Genomic DNA, 19,016 nt, shown 5'->3' with positions numbered 1-19,016 from the left:
ACAGGTGATGACAATTAGTGTCAATTACGCAGGTGCACACAATCGGGATCAGGGAAGACAAGACAACCAAACACCGAGGAAGGAAACACGAACTGAAACGGAAGGGATGACAAAATAAAACCGGAAGTAAAGTTACGACAATCGACGAGACAAAAAACTGGAAAAATAAACGCGACCGCATGACAATCACAACGACCAGCGCTTGGACCCCCCTTCACCACCATCTCCCGCTGCGACGCCCGATCCACATCCGAGCATGTTCCAGCGCCATGGGCTTGCAGCCGCCATCGGATCTTGCTCCAGCGACGCCGGACTCACGGCCGCCATCGGAATTCCCCCCCAGCGCCATCAGCTCCGCGACGCCGGACCCGCGGCCGCCATCGGAGTTCCTCCCGGCACCATCGCCTCTGCGACCGTCGTCGGACTTCGCTGCCGCGACGCCGGACCCGCGGCCGCTATCGGAGTGCCCCCCCCCGGCGCCATCGGACTCGCGGCCACCACCGGGCTCCATCCCAGCGTTGCAGGACCTGCGGGCGTTGCCAGACATCCAAGCCAGCTGCGTCGGACCCGCGATCGTCCCTGACTCCACTCCCACTGCTGCGGCGCGTGATGGCTCTTGCCGCCGCGCAGAGCCCCGCCTTCCGAATGTCGCCGATCACTGTACGGACTTTGTGAGTGGCCGCCGATCGCGGTACAGACTTCCCAAGTAGCCGCCCCAGTGCGGTTGTGTTTCCCCGAGTTTCCGCGGAGTGCGGTTCTGTTTCCCCAAGTCGCCGCCCGTGTGCTGTTGTGTTCCCCAAGTCGCCGCCCGAGCGCGGTTCTGTTCCCGAAGTCACCGCCAGAGTGCGGCTCTGTTCCCTAGGTCACCGCCAGAGTGCGGATCTGTCCCCGCAGTCACCGCCCGAGTGCGGATCTGTCCCCGCAGTCACCGCCCGAGCGCGGTTCTGTCCCCGCAGTCGCCGCCAGAGTGCGGATCTGTCCCCGCAGTCGCCGCCAGAGTGCGGATCTGTCCCCGCAGTCGCCGCCAGAGTGCGGATCTGTCCCCGCAGTCGCCGCCAGAGTGCGGATCTGTTCCCCGAAGTCGCCGCCAGAGTGCGGTTCGGTTCCCCCAAGTCGCCGCCCGAGTGCGGTGCGGTTCGGTTCCCCAAGTCGCCGCCCGAGTGCGGTGCGGTTCGGTTCCCCAAGTCGCCGCCCGAGTGCGGTGCGGTTCGGTTCCCCAAGTCGCCGCCCGAGTGCGGTGCGGTTCGGTTCCCCAAGTCGCCGCCCGAGTGCGGCGCGCTTCGGTTCCCCAATTCGCCGCCCGAGTGCGGCGCGGCTCGGTTCCCCAAGTCGCCGCCCGAGTGCGGCGCGGTTCGGTTCCCCAAGTCGCCGCCCGAGTGCGGCGCGGTTCGGTTCCCCTAGTTTTTTTTTTTGGGACGTCGGGAAACGTCCCTTGTGGGGGGGGGTTCTGTCACGTCTCGCCCCCAACTGCTCCACTATGTGTTTGTCTTGGTTTCTGTCTGTGTGCTCGCCCCTCCCCTCCTGTGTGCCCATGATCAGTGTGATTGTTCCCACCTGCCTCTCGTTACCTGTCGTGTATAAAAGTCCTGTCTGCCCCTCTCTCCCTGTCGGATCGCGGTCGCGGTTTTGGTATTGGTTGGTTTTGGTTTTGGTTTTGGTTGCTGTCGTCCGGTGTTGTCGTCCTGTCTTGGTGCCGTCATATCCTGCTGTCTTCTTGTTTCACGTCCCGGTCAGTCAAGTTATTGTTTAAGTCATGTCAGTTTACCGAGTCTGTATTTTGAGTTGCTTCAATAAACCCTGGTCCAAGCTGCACTTGGTCGTCCTGCTCCATGCTACACCCGACCGTGACAAAGCGGGGCTTGAGGCAGTGCATGAACAGCTAGCCACGACTTCCCTAATCCAGAATCGCGTTGCTCTTGATATGTTGTTGTCTGAGAAAGGAGGGGTCTGTGCAATGTTCGGAGAATGTACCTTTATACCCAACAACACCGCCCCTGATGGGAGCCTGACAAAGGCCATTGCAGGCCTGCGATCCCTCAACACGAGGATGAAAGAGCACTCTGGCGTGGACACATCAATGTGGGACAACTGGATGCATGCCTTTGGGAAGTATAAAGCACTTGTGTCCTCAATTATAATATCAGTTGCAGTATTTACTGCTATACTCACCTTGTGTGGATGTTGTTGTATTCCATGTCTGCGTGCTCTGTTTAATCGTCTCATCACTACAGCAATATCGCCCATGGAAGACAACATGGCCCGGGTATGCCTAATGTCTGGACGCCAACATGTTGATGATAACGATGAAGATGAAATTTTTGCACTTGAGTTTACAGACTTTTTTCCAGATCTGGGTGTTTCCGAATGATGATGATGCAACAACTAACCTTTTGGGTGTAAACATATTTGTGCTCATACCTGTGATCCGGCAACTGAAAATCGAGTGAAGTGGTTGTTCTTGGTGATGGAAAAATTGAGCTAATATGTGATAAACAGGGAGGAATGTTGGAATAATTTTAAGTGAAGCTTTGGCCTGCCAGACCTGGAGGCCTCGCCTTTACGAGTTTATCTTTCCTTTTATCTAGGTTCTTCCTTTTTAGTGATAGGGATGTCTTTTGATCCCTGTCAGCCATTTGTATCCTTCCTGTCCTTATGTTGTCTGTGTGTTTTGGTTCCCGTAAGAGGCCTTCACTAACAATGAGCAGGGCTTATTTGCATAGGTGACATGTTCTTTGTTTGATTCACAGGAACTTCATTCCTTTTATATTTAGATGTAGGTTTGGTTCATAGATTGTAGTTTATCAGACCTATTCTTCTTTGTTAAGGGTTACATACAGTTAGAAGTAGTTGCATAAAAGTTATCCCATATTTACTCAATGTTTGTTTAAGGAACTGCATACCGGTTACCTCACATTTGTTTAATGTGTGTTGAAATGTTTAGGACAAGTTACTTATTATTATTATGCGTTAATTACCAAGTAGATAAAGTTAGCAAAGGTCTAGTTGCATTTGTTCCACAGCAAAGCGACAATCAACGTGCGTCAGGGTATTTGTTGACCTGAGGACAAGTCAGCCAACTGTGAAGGAAGACAGCTGGGGACGGCCTCTGCGGGGGGTCACGAGCCAACAGCGAAGTGCTAATTCACACCACACTACATTCTTTTGCTAATGAGCGTTGCTACAGACACAATTCCCCCTCCCTTTAGTGTAGCAACGCCTCTGTAACCAGGGCAACCATAACATTAAAAAGAGGGGCACGTGGAGTAAGGACTCAGAACTGATGGAGGTTGTAACTGAGATTGCTTTCTCTATCGTTCTCCTCGCGAGTAAACCTGTTCTGGTTGTCTTCTCCTCTTCATTCCAGCGAGTGATTTAATGTCTAATCGTATTTAGACCCAACATTTAATCCCATTGAGTGAACACTTGATATATTATGAAACTGTTTTTTTTTTTTTTTGTCCAAGTAGCAAATTTGCAGTTAGGTGTATTGAGTGAGTACTTCATGAATTACCACAAGTATGGTGCTAATTCAACGTTTTATTTTTACTTCGACTCAGGAGGGGAGCTGTATTATTGCCGCCAAAAAGGCACAGGCCAGGCAGTCCAAGTGAAGGTTGTCTGTGGTGCTGAAGAGGCAAATGAAATTTTTAAGAGTTTTCATGCCAGCCCGGCAGGGGCACACGCCGGGCAAAATAAAACAAGACACAGTATCTCTCTGAGATATTACTGGCAAGCGATGTCTGTTGACATTAATGAGTGGGTATGTAAACAATACAAAAAGAGTATACTTATTTGTTCATTTTTTTAAGCCTGCAAACATAATGAATGAAACTATTCCTTTGTATCTTTTGCAAACAATTCAAAATGATTATCTAAGATCTTCCCCTTCTTTTTGCATGCATTTATTAACAATGACTACTTTTCCACAAAACTTGCCATTGTCAGGTGCCCCAGTGCACCGAATGTCAGGCAGCCGGCATATCAATAAAAAGCCCAACAGAGGTCATGCCTATACAGGTCAGTTAATCCAAATAATGTTCTCTATTTTGACCCAAGGTCTATATAGTATTTTGTATGCGGCATACTTTATATAACTATTTTTCTCAGCAACATCAGTTTAACACAATTTGTTTTTATAAATATTTATTTATTAGGTGTCTCAGCCCTTGGGCATGGACCTCATTGGCAAACTGGCTCAGACAAAAGATGGATACCAATATATTTGCGTGATGGTCGATTATTTCACAAAATGGCCTCAAGCCTATCCATTGAGGTCGAAGTCTGCTGCTGATGTTACCGCCTGTATCCTAAAATTTGTCTACCAATTTGAGTCGCCAAAAAGGATCTTGACAGATCAAGGCAAAGAATTTGTCAATGCAGTAAGTACTACAGTGTTTGGCAGAAATTGTCTTCATCATAGCTGTCAAATACAAGTCCCTGAGGGCATATCTGGCCTGCAACTTTATTTTATGTGGCCAATGACAGCAACGAAAGGATGTCGAACTTAAGTTAGAGAGCACATTAGAAAAGCGCAGGAAAAAACAAGGCACCCAAAAACAATCTCAGGGACCACTGTACACATAGGAGATCTTGTTCTAAGACAAAATATCAGGTCTCAACAAAGAAAGGGAGGAAAATTGAACCCCAATTTTTTGGGGCCATACAAAATTGTGACGATTGAGGGTAAGACAGCTGACCTTCAGGATGAGAATGGAGCCTTGGTCCCCAAAATAAACATTGACCACTTAAAACCATACAAAGAAAATAAACAAAGAGTGCCTCATAGGTATGAAAACAAAAAAGGAGCATCCTCCTGGATGACAGAGTCACCATCCCCACCAGCCTCAGCACTTCCAGCCACTGCTCCTCCAGCCACTGCTCCTCCCGCCGCAGTTCCTCCAACCACCGCTTCCTCTCCCACTGCTCCACCAGCCGCAGCTCCTCCAAGCACCGCTCCCACTGCCACTGCTCCTCTAGCCACAGCTCCTCCAGCCACGGCTCCCTTTTCCCCTGCTCTTAATACCGCAACACCACCACGACTGTCTTTGACTTTTAGACAAAGGAGGGAAAATGTGGACAAATGTAAGATGTATTCATGATAAAACTGTAAACATATTAAAACATACCGTAATTTCCGGACTATAAGTCGCGCTTTTTTTCATAGTTTGGGTGGGGGGGCGACTTATACTCAGGAGCGACTTATATATGTTTTATTTCACAAATTTTTACTTGAGCATTAAGACATCACTTACTTACAAGTATAGTTGACCACTTCCCATGTTATTTTTAGTATAGTTGATCACTTCACATGCTTTTATATCTTTATCTTGAACATATTCAAAACATAAAAAATAGAGAAAACATCAAATAAAGCAATTAACACTTTAAAGCACCATATCCAAGTCTACTGTCTGCTGTATGTACACTTGCTCTATTTTTGCTCCTCTTATATTTATTATTATTATTTATTATTATTTGGCCCGTTCTCAGCTCTTTGTTTGTGTTTGTCACGTTAGCATACCTATCGTTTAGCCTGTTGTTGCTATTTAATGAATTGGAGTGACACCGATGGTTTTATAAACATGTTATTCATGTAATAGTTGTCCTTAATCACTCTATATGTTACGTCAGGCCCGTTCTCAGCTCTTTGTTTGTATTTGTCACGTTAGCATACCTATCGTTTAGCCTGTTGTTGCTATTGTTTATCCTGTTGTTGCTCGTTCATGACTGTTTTTGGTGTGGGATTTTGTCGAATAAATTGCCCCCCAAAATGCGACTTATACTCCGGAGCGACTTATATATGTTTTTTTCACTTTTTGGGGCATTTTATGGCTGGTGCGACTTATACTCCGGAGCGACTTATAGTCCGGAAAATACGGTACATTATGGATATGTGGCACATAGGTCTTGTACTCACAAAGTGTTTTATAAGTGCCACTTGCTGCTATGGAATGAACCACATTTCCAATTGCATTTTGAGGTATTGTTCTGACTTATTTTTGGCAGACGTTCAAGATGCCTGGAAGGGAAAGCACGTCCATGTTCTCCTATCAAAAATCGGAGCGTACAAATTGTTCTTTTGGGACATTATGAACGTTGGACCCAAATCTGAGCTGGAATCTGAGGTAAAATTATGTTTTCATATCTGAAACTTTTCTCAGTTTGACTGTTTTGTTTCAAGTCTTAATTGGCAGCACTGTATTTTTTTGGGGGGGTGGGGAATATTTTCTGTTTCAATTTGTTTGCCGTTTCAATTACAGGTTATTAACGCGTACCTCCTGTTGTTGGTGAACAAACGCAACCAAATCAGCGTGGAAAAGATTTCCTATATTGACTCATTTGCAATGACTAATTTATGGAATGGAAAGAGCCAGAGACACAAGGTCTGTCTGTATTAGTACTGTTTATTGAATTATATCTTGCAAAATTATCAATGAAGTTAAGAAGTTAAATGTCTTAATATTGTTGCCAGGCCAATTAGTGGCCCAACAACGTTATTAAGACATTATAATAATTTTATTAAAAAACTCAATTGGCATTAATTTTGTTCTTTACACATTTTATTGAAATTATTGACAGACGTATTTTTTTCTTCTGTTTATTTTTAGATCAACCCGGTGGAATACAAACTTATTGTTGGCATTGTCAATGAGCATAATCATTGGAAGCTGGCGGTAAAGAAATGTTCTAATGCCACAAGAGGGAGTAACATTACAGCAAAAAATATATAGTTATGTGCAAAATGTTTGATAATTCATACATATGAATAAGTCAGAGTTCTATTGTGATATCAACATTTAACTGAAGATGTGCGCTTTCTTTTGAAAGTGGACTAGGTTTTTGTTTTTATCAATACAAATTATGTAATTGACGGATAAAACTTGAAATTTGTGTTTATGTGCTGGCTCTTATATTTCAGGGCGTTCATGCGCAACAAAGGGTGCAATGTTTCCAGGTGGACTTGTGGCACTGTCCCCCATCCCAGGCAACAAGATTCAACCTCTTGTGGTGTCTTTGCTTTGAAAGTATGCATTTGATTTACAGACTATATTTACAAAACTCATATCACTCAATTATGCAAAAACTTAAACATTACTCAAAACAAAAAACTAATTTAGTTCATACAACAAAGGACTAAAACAAATTATTGTCTGACAGTAGAATTTTTTGTACGATATATAGGCTAAAGATGGCAAACATTTAAGGCATTCTTTATGCACTGTCAACATCTGACATTGTCTTTTTCAGTTTGCAGAACATCTTTCAAATGAAGAAATAGACTTTTCAGCAAAGGCACACGATATAAATAGGTACAGGCTGCAAATTGCCACCACACTTCTATTAGAGACTGGTAAGTAATATGCAGATGTTATTGCCACCCAAAGAATGGTCCTGACTGTGCTATCAATGCTATATACAACTCAGTTAAGTTTTACACAGGGAAGTACGATAGCAATTCTTCTGTCTTTGTTTTCACAGATGATTTATCTGACTTGTGTGTCATGCTGTCATGTGTCGTCCGGATCATTTCCTGTTTTATTGTGTGATTTTCCTCTCGTTCCAGTCAGTGTGTCCTTCCCCTGTGCGTCCGGTCACGTGATCCCCTGATTCCAAGTGTGTGCACCTGCGCCAATGACCAACTGTCTTCACCTGTGTTCCCCTCCTGTGTCCATATAACCCGCGTCTTTCCTAGCATCCAGTGCCAGTGCGTCTTGCCTTGCTGAGAACACTAGCGATCACAAAACCCTTGAGTCCACGTAGAAGCCTTGTTTGAACGTCCTTGATCACCGATGTTAACTTGGTTACATCGCTATCTTGTTTTTGTATTTCCCTCGGTTTGAGGCGCTTTGATTTCTCCTTTTTCTCCCTCGGTTCGAGGCGCCTTAGTTTCCCCTTTTTTCCCTCCTCGTGAGGCGTTTTTTGTTCGACCATCAGTGGAGACAATAAACACTTTGTTGAACTTTGGAATCTCTGCATTCGAGTCCTCTCCCTGCTCTGCGCCTGACATTGTGCTTTGTTTGTGGGGAAGCTACACATGACACTGACAACAGATGGGTAATTATGTCAGGTCTTGTTAACTAATGCATGTGATGATTAAGAAATATATTGAATTACACATGCGTTGTAAATTATTGTAAATGTGCTGCATTGTATGATCTTGCTTTTTTCTTTATTTACCAGATTCAGTGTGACGAGTGTTGCAGGTGGTTCCATCTTGTATGTGTTGGGGAGCCTCCAACCGAAGGCTCTTTTTTGTGTACAGCATGTGTCACGGTCGGGTGGAGCATGGAGCAGGACGACCAAGTGCAGCTTGGACCAGGGTTTATTGAAGCAACTCAAAATACAGACTCGGTACTTAAACATTAACTTGACTGACTGACCGGGACGTGAAACAAGAAGACAGCAGGACATGACGGCACCAAGACAGGACGACAACACCGAACGACAGCAACCAAAACCAAAACCAATGATCCGACAGGGAGAGAGGGGCAGACAGGACTTTTATACAAGACAGGTAACGAGAGGCAGGTGGGAACAATCACACTGATCATGGGCACACAGGAGGGGAGGGGCGAGCACACAGACAGAAACCAAGACAACAGACACATAGTGGAGCAGTTGGGGGCGAGACGTGACAGAACCCCCCCCCACAAGGGACGTCTCCCGACGTCCCAAAAAAAAAAACTAGGGGAACCGAACCGCACCGCACTCGGGCGGCGACTTGGGGAACCGAACCGCACCGCACTCGGGCGGCGACTTGGGGAACCGAACCGCACCGCACTCGGGCGGCGACTTGGGGAACCGAACCGCACCGCACTCGAGCGGCGACTTGGGGAACCGAACCGCACCGCACTCGGGCGGTGACTTGGGGAACCGAACCGCACCGCACTCGGGTGGCGACTTGGGGAACCAAACCGCACTCGGGCGGCGACTTGGGGAACCGAACCGCTCTCGGGCGGCGACTTGGGGAACCGAACCGCACCGCACTCGGGCGGCGACTTGGGGAACCGAACCGCACCGCACTCGGGCGGCGACTTGGGGAACCGAACCGCACTCCGGCGGCGACCTAGGGGACAGATCCGCACTCGGGCGGCGACTGCGGGGACAGATCCGCACTCGGGCGGCGACTGCGGGGACAGATCCGCACTCTGGCGGTGACTTCGGGGACAGAACCGCACTCGAGCGGCGACTTCGGGGACAGATCCGCACTCGGGCGGCGACTGCGGGGACAGATCCACACTCTGGCGGTGACTTCGAGGACAGAACCGCACTCGGGCGGCGACCTCGGGGAACAGAACCGCGCTCGGGCGGCGACCTAGGGGACAGAACCGCACTCCGGCGGCGACCTAGGGGACAGAGCCGCACTCTGGCGGTGACTTGGGGAACAGAACCGCACTCGGGCGGCGACTTCGGGGAACAGAACCGCACTCGGGCGGCGCCCTAGGGGACAGAACCGTACTCCGGCGGCGACCTAGGGGACAGAGCCGCACTCTGGCGGTGACCTAGGGGACAGAACCGCACTCGGGCGGCGACTGCGGGGACAGATCCACACTCGGGCGGTGACCTAGGGGACCGAACCGCACTCGGGCGGCGACTTCGGGGACAGATCCGCACTCGGGCGGCGACTGCGGGGACAGATCCGCACTCTGGCGGTGACTTCGGGAAACAGAACCGCACTCCGCGGAAACTCGGGGAAACACAACCGCACTGGGGCGGCGACTTGGGAAGTCTGTACCGCGATCGGCGACCACTCACAAAGTCCGTACAGTGATCGGCGACATTCGGAAGGCGGGGCTGTGCGCGGCGGCAAGAGCCATCACGCGCCGCAGCAGAGGGAGTGGAGCCGGGGACGATCGCGGGTCCGACGCAGCTGGGTTGGAGCCCGATGGCGGCCGTGAGTCTGATGACGTTCGCGGGTCCTGCGACGCTGGGGTGGAGCCCGATGGCGGCCGTGAGTCTGATGACGCCGGGAGGCACTCCAACGGCGGCCGTGGGTCCGGCGTCGCGGCACCAGAGTCCGATCGCGGCCGCAAAGCCGCTGGCGCCAGAAGCACTCCGATGGCGGCTGCGGGTCCGGTGTCGCGGCAGCGAAGTCCAACGACGGTCGCAGAGGCGATGGTGCCGGGAGGAACTCCGATGGCGGACGTGAGTCCGGCGTCGCTGGAGCAAGATCCGATGGCGGCTGCAAGCTCATGGCGCTGGAACATGCTCGGATGTGGATCGGGCGTCGCAGCGGGAGCTGGTGGTGAAGGGTGGTCCAAGCGCTGGCCGCTGTGATGGTCGGATCATTCTGTCATGGTCGGGTGGAGCATGGAGCAGGACGACCAAGTGCAGCTTGGACCAGGGTTTATTGAAGCAACTCAAAATACAGACTCGGTAAACTGACATGACTTAAACAATAACTTGACTGACTGACCGGGACGTGAAACAAGAAGACAGCAGGACATGACGGCACCAAGACAGGACGACAACACCGAACGACAGCAACCAAAACCAAAACCAATGATCCGACAGGGAGAGAGGGGCAGACAGGACTTTTATACAAGACAGGTAACGAGAGGCAGGTGGGAACAATCACACTGATCATGGGCACACAGGAGGGGAGGGGCGAGCACACAGACAGAAACCAAGACAACAGACACATAGTGGAGTAGTTGGGGGCGAGACGTGACAGCATGTACAGAAATTAAATGCTAAATATTTGAAGCTTTCTTGAAGACCATTTTGCTTTTTTTTTATTACATTTTTTATTTTTTTATTTTATTATTTAAAAAACATTTTTTTTTATTAATAAAGTTTAAAGTCATTATTTTAGATGTATTTTATATGATAAAGAAACAAAGCTGGTTGACCAAAATAAGGCCAAAGAAATTGATAAAGTGCAGTAATAACAGTATCACTGCACAAATCATCAGAAAAAAACAGTTGGAGTCTAGGACTCACCGTTCTCAAAATAAGGGGGGGGGTAAACAGCGCTCGGGGAGACGCTCGGAAGCTGCCGATGCCGCCGTGGCGGGGAATTGCCTCGCTCTGGCGGACGCGGCGAGTAAAAACACCACCTCTCGCACTTAGCGCACACTCTCGCGTTGCTACGCCTCCCGTGGCACTTTAAGCGGCCGAACGGCGGGAGTAACTCTAACTCACTCGGAGCCTCATTCGACTTCCAGCGGCCGGTGCACTGGCACACGCCGCCCGGCACCGCCGAAAGGCCGTGCGCATGCGCCAAGTGGCCGAAAATGGCCCCGGCCCAGCGGTTCGGCACTTTACAAGCACCGCGGATGAGATCGCGGGGCTGCATTCGACTTGCAGCGGCCGGCGCGCACGGCGAGCGGCGCCGGTGACCGTCCGGCTCCACCTGGTACCTCGCACGGCTCTCATCTTCCCCCCGCACGGACTTCCCAGCGCTCAGGGAGACGCTCGGAAACTGCCGGTGCCGCCGTGGCGGGGAATTTCCTCGCTCTGGCGGACGCGGCGAGTAAAAACACCACCTCTCGCACTTAGCGCACACTCTCGCGTTGCTACGCCTCCCGTGGCACTTTAAGCGGCCGAACGGCGGGAGTAACTCTAACTCTCTTAAGGGAGGCTCACTTGACATTTTTTTAACGGTTCGGGGAGGCGACCAGGACCACCGGGAGGCCATGAGCGCGCGCCGATTGCCGGAAATAGCTCCAAGACGAGCGGATCGGCTGTTTGTAACCACCGCGGATGAGATCGCGGAGCCTCATTCGACTTCCAGCGGCCGGTGCACTCGCGCACGCCGCCCGGCACCGCCGAAAGGCCGTGCGCATGCGCCAAGTGGCCGAAAATGGCCCCGGCCCAGCGGTTCAGCACTTTACAAGCACCGCGGATGAGATCGCGGGCCGCATTCGACTTCCAGCGGCCGGTGCACTCGCGCACGCCGCCCGGCACCGCCGAAAGGCCGTGCGCATGCGCCAAGTGGCCGAAAATATCCCCGGCCCAGCGGTTCGGCACTTTACAAGCACTGCGGATGAGATCGCGGGGCCGCATTCGACTTCCAGCGGCCGGTGCACTCGCGCACGCCGCCCGGCACCGCCGAAAGTTCGTGCGCATGCGCCAAGTGGCCGAAAATAGCCTCGGCCCAGCGGTTCGGCGCTTTACAAGCACCGCGGATGAGATCGCGGGGCCGCATTCGACTTCCGGCGGCCGGCGCGCACGGCGAGCGGCGCCGGTGACCGTCCGGCTCCACCTGGTACCTCGCGCGGCTCTGATCTTCCCCCCGCAGGGACTTCCGAGCGCTCGGGGAGACGCTCGGAAGCTGCCGGTGCCGCCGTGGCGGGGAATTGCGTCGCTCTGGCGGACGCGTCGAGTAAAAACACCACCTCTCGCACTTAGCGCACACTCTCGCGTTGCTACGCCTCCCGTGGAACTTTAAGCGGCCGAACGGCGGGAGTAACTAAAACTCTCTTAAGGTAGGCTCACTTGACATTTTTTTAACGGTTCGCGGAGGCGACCGGGACCACCGGGAGGCCGTGAGCGCGCGCCGGGTAGCCGGAAATAGCTCCAAGACGAGCGGATCGGCTGTTTGTAAGCACCGCGGATGAGATCGCGGAGCCTCATTCGACTTCCAGTGGCCGGTGCACTCGCGCACGCCGCGCGGCACCGCCGAAAGGCCGTGCGCATGCGCCAAGTGGCCGAAAATGCCCCCGGCCCAGCGGTTCGGCACTTTACAAGCACCGCGGATGATATCGCGGGGTCGCATTCGACTTCCAGCGGCCGGTGCACTCGCGCGCGCCGCCCGGCACCGCCGAAAGTCCGTGCGCATGCGCCAAGTGGCCAAAAATAGCCCCGGCCCAGCGGTTCGGCACTTTACAAGCACCGCGGATGAGATCGCGGGGCCGCATTCGACTTCCAGCGGCCGGTGCACTCGCGCACGCCGCCCGGCACCGCCGAAAGGCCGTGCGCATGCGCCAAGTGGCCGAAAATATCCCCGGCCCAGCGGTTCGGCACTTTACAAGCACTGCGGATGAGATCGCGGGGCCGCATTCGACTTCCAGCGGCCGGTGCACTCGCGCACGCCGCCCGGCACCGCCGAAAGTTCGTGCGCATGCGCCAAGTGGCCGAAAATAGCCTCGGCCCAGCGGTTCGGCGCTTTACAAGCACCGCGGATGAGATCGCGGGGCCGCATTCGACTTCCGGCGGCCGGCGCGCACGGCGAGCGGCGCCGGTGACCGTCCGGCTCCACCTGGTACCTCGCGCGGCTCTGATCTTCCCCCCGCAGGGACTTCCGAGCGCTCGGGGAGACGCTCGGAAGCTGCCGGTGCCGCCGTGGCGGGGAATTGCGTCGCTCTGGCGGACGCGTCGAGTAAAAACACCACCTCTCGCACTTAGCGCACACTCTCGCGTTGCTACGCCTCCCGTGGAACTTTAAGCGGCCGAACGGCGGGAGTAACTAAAACTCTCTTAAGGTAGGCTCACTTGACATTTTTTTAACGGTTCGCGGAGGCGACCGGGACCACCGTGAGGCCGTGAGCGCGCGCCGGGTAGCCGGAAATAGCTCCAAGACGAGCGGATCGGCTGTTTGTAAGCACCGCGGATGAGATCGCGGAGCCTCATTCGACTTCCAGTGGCCGGTGCACTCGCGCACGCCGCGCGGCAACGCCGAAAGGCCGTGCGCATGCGCCAAGTGGCCGAAAATGCCCCCGGCCCAGCGGTTCGGCACTTTACAAGCACCGCGGATGATATCGCGGGGTCGCATTCGACTTCCAGCGGCCGGTGCACTCGCGCGCGCCGCCCGGCACCGCCGAAAGTCCGTGCGCATGCGCCAAGTGGCCAAAAATAGCCCCGGCCCAGCGGTTCGGCACTTTACAAGCACCGCGGATGAGATCGCGGGGCCGCATTCGACTTCCAGCGGCCGGTGCACTCACGCACGCCGCCCGGCACCGCCGAAAGGCCGTGGGCATGCGCCAAGTGGCCGAAAATAGCCCCGGCCCAGCGGTTCGGCACTTTACAAGCACCGCGGATGAGATCGCGGGGCCGCATTCGACTTCCGGCGGCCGGCGCGCACGGCGAGCGGCGCCGGTGACCGTCCGGCTCCACCTGGTACCTCGCACGGCTCTCATCTTCCCCCCGCAGGGACTTCCGAGCGCTCGGGGAGACCCTCGGAAGCTGCCGGTGCCGCCGTGGCGGGGAATTGCCTCGCTCTGGCGGACGCGGCGAGTAAAAATACCACCTCTCGCACTTAGCGCACACTCTCGCGTTGCTACGCCTCCCGTGGCACTTTAAGCGGCCGAACGGCGGGAGTAACTCTAACTCTCTTAAGGTAGGCTCACTTGACATTTTTTTAACGGTTCGGGGAGGCGACCGGGACCACCGGGAGGCCGTGAGCGCGCGCCGGGTAGCCGGAAATAGCTCCAAAACGAGCGGATCGGCTGTTTGTAAGCACCGCGGATGAGATTGCGGAGCCTCATTCGACTTCCAGCGGCCGGTGCACTCGCGCACGCCGCCCGGCACCGCCAAAAGGCCGTGCGCATGCGCCAAAAGGCCGGAAATGGCCCCGGCAAAGCGGTTCGGCACTTTACAAGCACCGGGGATGAGATCGCGGGGCCGCATTCGACTTCCAGCGGCCGGTGCACTCGCGCACGCCGCCCGGCACAGCCGAAAGGCCGTGCGCATGCGCCAAGTGGCCGAAAATAGCCCCGGCCCAGCGGCTGGCACTTTACAAGCACCGCGGATGAGATCGCGGGGCCGCATTCGGACTTTTAAATGCCGCCGATTGCGGCGCTGACTTTTGTATGCCGCTGATTGCGGTTCTGTTTCCCCGAGTCGCCGCAGAGTGCGGTTGTGTTTCCCCGAGTTTCCGCCGATTGCGGTTCTGTCCCCAAGTCGCCGCCCGAGCGCGGGTCAGTTCCCCAAGTCGCCGCACGAGCGCGGTTCTGTTCCCCAAGTCGCCGCCCGAGCGCGGTTCAGTTCCCCAAGTCGCCGCACGAGCGCGGTTCTGTTCCCCAAGTCGCCGCCCGAGCGCGGTTCTGTTCCCCAAGTCGCCGCCCGAGTGCGGTTCGGTTCCCCAAGTCGCCGCCCGAGTGCGGTTCGATTCCCCAAGTCGCCGCCCGAGCGCGGTTCGGTTCCCCAAGTCGCCGCCCGAGTGCGGTTCGGTTCCCCAAGTCGCCGCCCGAGTGCGGTTCGGTTCCCCAAGTCGCCGCCCGAGTGCGGTTCGGTTCCCCAAGTGTCCGCCCGAGTGCGGTTCTGTCTCCCAAGTCGCCGCCGAGTGCGGTTCGGTTCCCCAAGTCGCCGCCCGAGTGCGGTTCTGTCCCCCAAGTCGCCGCCGAGTGCGGTTCTGTCCCCCAAGTCGCCGCCCGAGTGCGGTTCGGTTCCCCAAGTCGCCGCCCGAGTGCGGTTCGGTTCCCCAAGTCGCTGCCCGTGTGCGGTTCGGTTCCCCAAGTCGCCGCCCGAGTGCGGTTCGGTTCCCCTAGTTTTTTTTGGGACGTCGGGAGCCGTCCCTTGTGGGGGGGGGTTCTGTCACGTCTCATCCCCAACTGCTCCACTATGTGTCTGTTGTCTTGGTTTCTGTCTGTGTGCTCGCCCCTCCCCTCCTGTGTGTCCATGATCAGTGTGATTATTCCCACCTGCCTCTCGTTACCTGTCATGTATATAAGTCCTGTCTGCCCCTCACTTCCTGTCTCCCATCTCGCCCGCAAGGCAACCTCGATTGCCAGAGATGTGAGTCACCCGGCTCACTCTTTGTTTGACCTTCTGCCCTCTGGGAAGAGGTACAGGAGCCTGCGCTCCCGCACCACCAGACTCGCCAACAGCTTCTTTCTCCAGGCTGTTAGGGCCCTGAACTCGCTACCCCCTTCTGCGTAGCGTGCGGCACTGTTGCGCTATTTTCGGGAATGTCTACTGTACGCGCACTTGCTCCTTTTTTTTTTTTTCTGCTCCTCTTATTTATTTATTTATTGTTGTGTTATTTATTCATTATTTATTCAGCACGTTTTTGTTATACTTGTTTACTTGTTTGTCTGTTGTGAGCCATGTCTTGTCACCGTGGGATAGGGGGGAACGAAATTTCGGTTTCTTTGTGTGTCTTTGGCATGTGGAGAAATTGACAATAAAGCTGACTTTGACTTTGACTTTGAAAAAGGGCTTTCATTGCTAATTTGCTGACATGGAGGAGAAATCTGCACGGCTGGATTGGGTAAGAAACCCATTTCTCTTGTCTGAAGCAAAGAGAAGCAAGCTTCCTGTCACTCACCAGGAAAAACTGATGGAAGTGGCATCTGACCGTGGCCTGCAGATGAAGTTTGGCGCATCCATTCTCACACAGTTTCGGGTGTGTGTGAGGCAGGAGCACCCTGAGCTGGGACAGAAAGCTTTGGAGCAGCTGCTGCCCTTTGCCTCCACATATTTATGTGAGACCTCCTTCTCTGCAATGACTGTGATCAAAACAAAGCAAAGAAAGAACTTATCACTGCAGTTGTCTCCCTGCCAGCAAGGATGACAAAGTGAGGTAAAAGCCCATGTTTCTCACTAAAATGTAGTATGAGTGCAAAAGACTCATTCAAGCTTCAAGACTGTTCAATGCTTGCCAAATCAAAATCAAATGTTCAATGCAACAATTTTGTTTCGTTTCGTTTATTTCAAACATGTGAAAGAAAAAAATATGATTACTGTACACAATGAAAAGACATTACAAAATACATGCATATACATATATACACATACAGACATACATACATACATATACATATATATATATAGTACCTATAAAATAGACATATACCTATATATACATATGCACACATACATACACGCAAACTAAAAAAGTAGAAATAAAGATATTGTCACGTCTCGTCCCCAACTGCTCCACTATGTGTCTGTTGTCTTTGTTCGTGTGTCTGTGTGCTCGCCCCTCCCCTCCTGTGTGCCCATGATCAGTGTGATTATTCCCACCTGCCTCATGTATATAAGTCCTGTCTGCCCCTCACTCCCTGTTCAGATCATTGGTTGCTGTCGTGTCGTCTTCATGTCCTTTTGGTTCCTGTCGGTTTCAAGTATGTTTTGGTTGGGAAGTCATTTTGTTTTGTTAAGTCATGTCAGTTTACCGAGTCTGTATTTTGAGTTCCGCCAATAAACCTTGGTCCAAGCTGCACTTGGTCGTCCTGCTCCATGCTCCATCCGTTCGTGACAGAATGATCCGACCATCACAGCGACCAGCGCTTGGACCCCCCTTCACCACCAGCTCCCGCTGCGACGCCCGATCCACATCCGAGCATGTTCCAGCGCCATGGGCTTGCAGCCCCCATCGGATCTTGCTCCAGCGACGCCGGACTCACGGCCGCCATCGGAATTCCCCCCCGGCGCCATCGGCTCCGCGACCGTCATCGGACTTCGCTCCTGCGACGCTGGACCCGCGGCCGCCATCGGAGTTCCTCCCGGCACCATCGCCTCTGCGACCGTCATCGGACTTCGCTGCCGCGACGCCGGACCCGCGGCCGCTATCGGCGTGCCCCCCGGCGCCATCGGACTCGCGGCCACCACCGGGCTCCATCCCAGCGTTGCAGCACTTGCGGGAGTCGCCAGATTTCGGGCCAGCTGCGCCGGACCCGCGATCGTCCCTGGCCCCACTCCCACTGCTGTGGCGCGTGGTGGCTCATGCTGCTGCCACAACTCCGCCTTCCGATTGACGCTGATCGCGATCTGGACTTTTAAATGCCGCCGATTGCGGCGCTGACTTTCGTATTCCGCTGATTGCGGTTCTGTTTCCCCGAGGCGCCGCAGAGTGCGGTTGTGTTTCCCCGAGTTTCCGCCGATTGCGGTTCTGTCCCCAAGTCGCCGCCCGAGCGCGGTTCAGTTCCCCAAATATATAAATTAGCAGTGTTCTGCATACAGCACATATGTCAGAGTTACGGCCCGCGGGCCAGATCCGGCCCGCGAATTGATTATCTATGGCCCCCTGGATGATATTGAATTACTATTAGAACCGGCCCGCAGGCCACAGCCGCCCGCTGGTGTTTTGCACGCACCACTACATTTCCCACAATGCAACGGTAGCCCGCGATGTCCCTGCAGCTCGCACAAGCGGCTTCATTATTCATCAGTAGTCAGAGCAGAGTTCAACTTTCTGATACCCCCCTCCTCAAAAATGGCTGAACGTAAGGTGGACGCTAAGAACAGGGGTTTTCAGGCCAGGTGGGAGGCAGAGTACATGTTTACGGAGGTAAGAGGCAAACCTGTGTGTCTTCTGTGTGGAGAAAATGTGGCTGTAATGAAAGAATTTAATTTAAGAAGGCACTATCAAACGTCTAAGAAACACACAGACAAAGACAAGAAAATAGAATATGAACAAAAGCTACAGAAGGTGGCAAAATTAAAACGAGGCCTTAAGTCCAGACAGGCTATGTTCACGAATGCTAAATCGCAAAGCGACGCTGCTGCCAAGGCTAGCTTTATTGTGGCAAAAGAGATCGCAAAATCAGCCTGGCCCTTTGCAGAAGGAGAGTTGATCAAAAACGGGTTTTGAGCCTCAGAGCCTAACCCCGAACATTGATGAACTTGTACAAAAGATGAGACACCTCTAAGTATCAGGCTCAGCCTCAGACAAGTGAGCATCACAGAACAGTAACGTATTTTCCGTTTTTTAATTCGGTTACATTTTTACATTTGTTTCTACAAGACGTTTTTCTTTGAAGAAAGTATTGTTTTGTCTGTGTGCCGTAAATTTTTGAATTTTATTTATTTATATTTATTTTTCAGTTGAATGGACCAAGGGAAAATTGCAGATAAGAGCCATGAGAAAGAATACAACTGATTTGATTAATTTTTTATTTTACGATTTGAAAGTAATGATCGGTAGATCATAGAGCAGCACAATAATAAACTTTCAGTTTATAATGCATGCAGTTTTATTTATGCATTTATCTTGATATTAAGAAACACATTTTGTTTTTAAAACAATTCAATTTTTTGCTGTTTGGCTGTTGAAAATATTTTCCCTTGAAGTTACTGACAGAGCCATAACAAAATATTGCCATATTCATTTAATCATTAAATAATGTACA

The sequence above is a fragment of the Syngnathus scovelli genome, chromosome 16 (assembly GCF_024217435.2).
Source record: "Syngnathus scovelli strain Florida chromosome 16, RoL_Ssco_1.2, whole genome shotgun sequence".
NCBI lineage: Eukaryota > Metazoa > Chordata > Actinopteri > Syngnathiformes > Syngnathidae > Syngnathus > Syngnathus scovelli.
Note: the sequence above shows the minus strand (reverse complement) of the source record.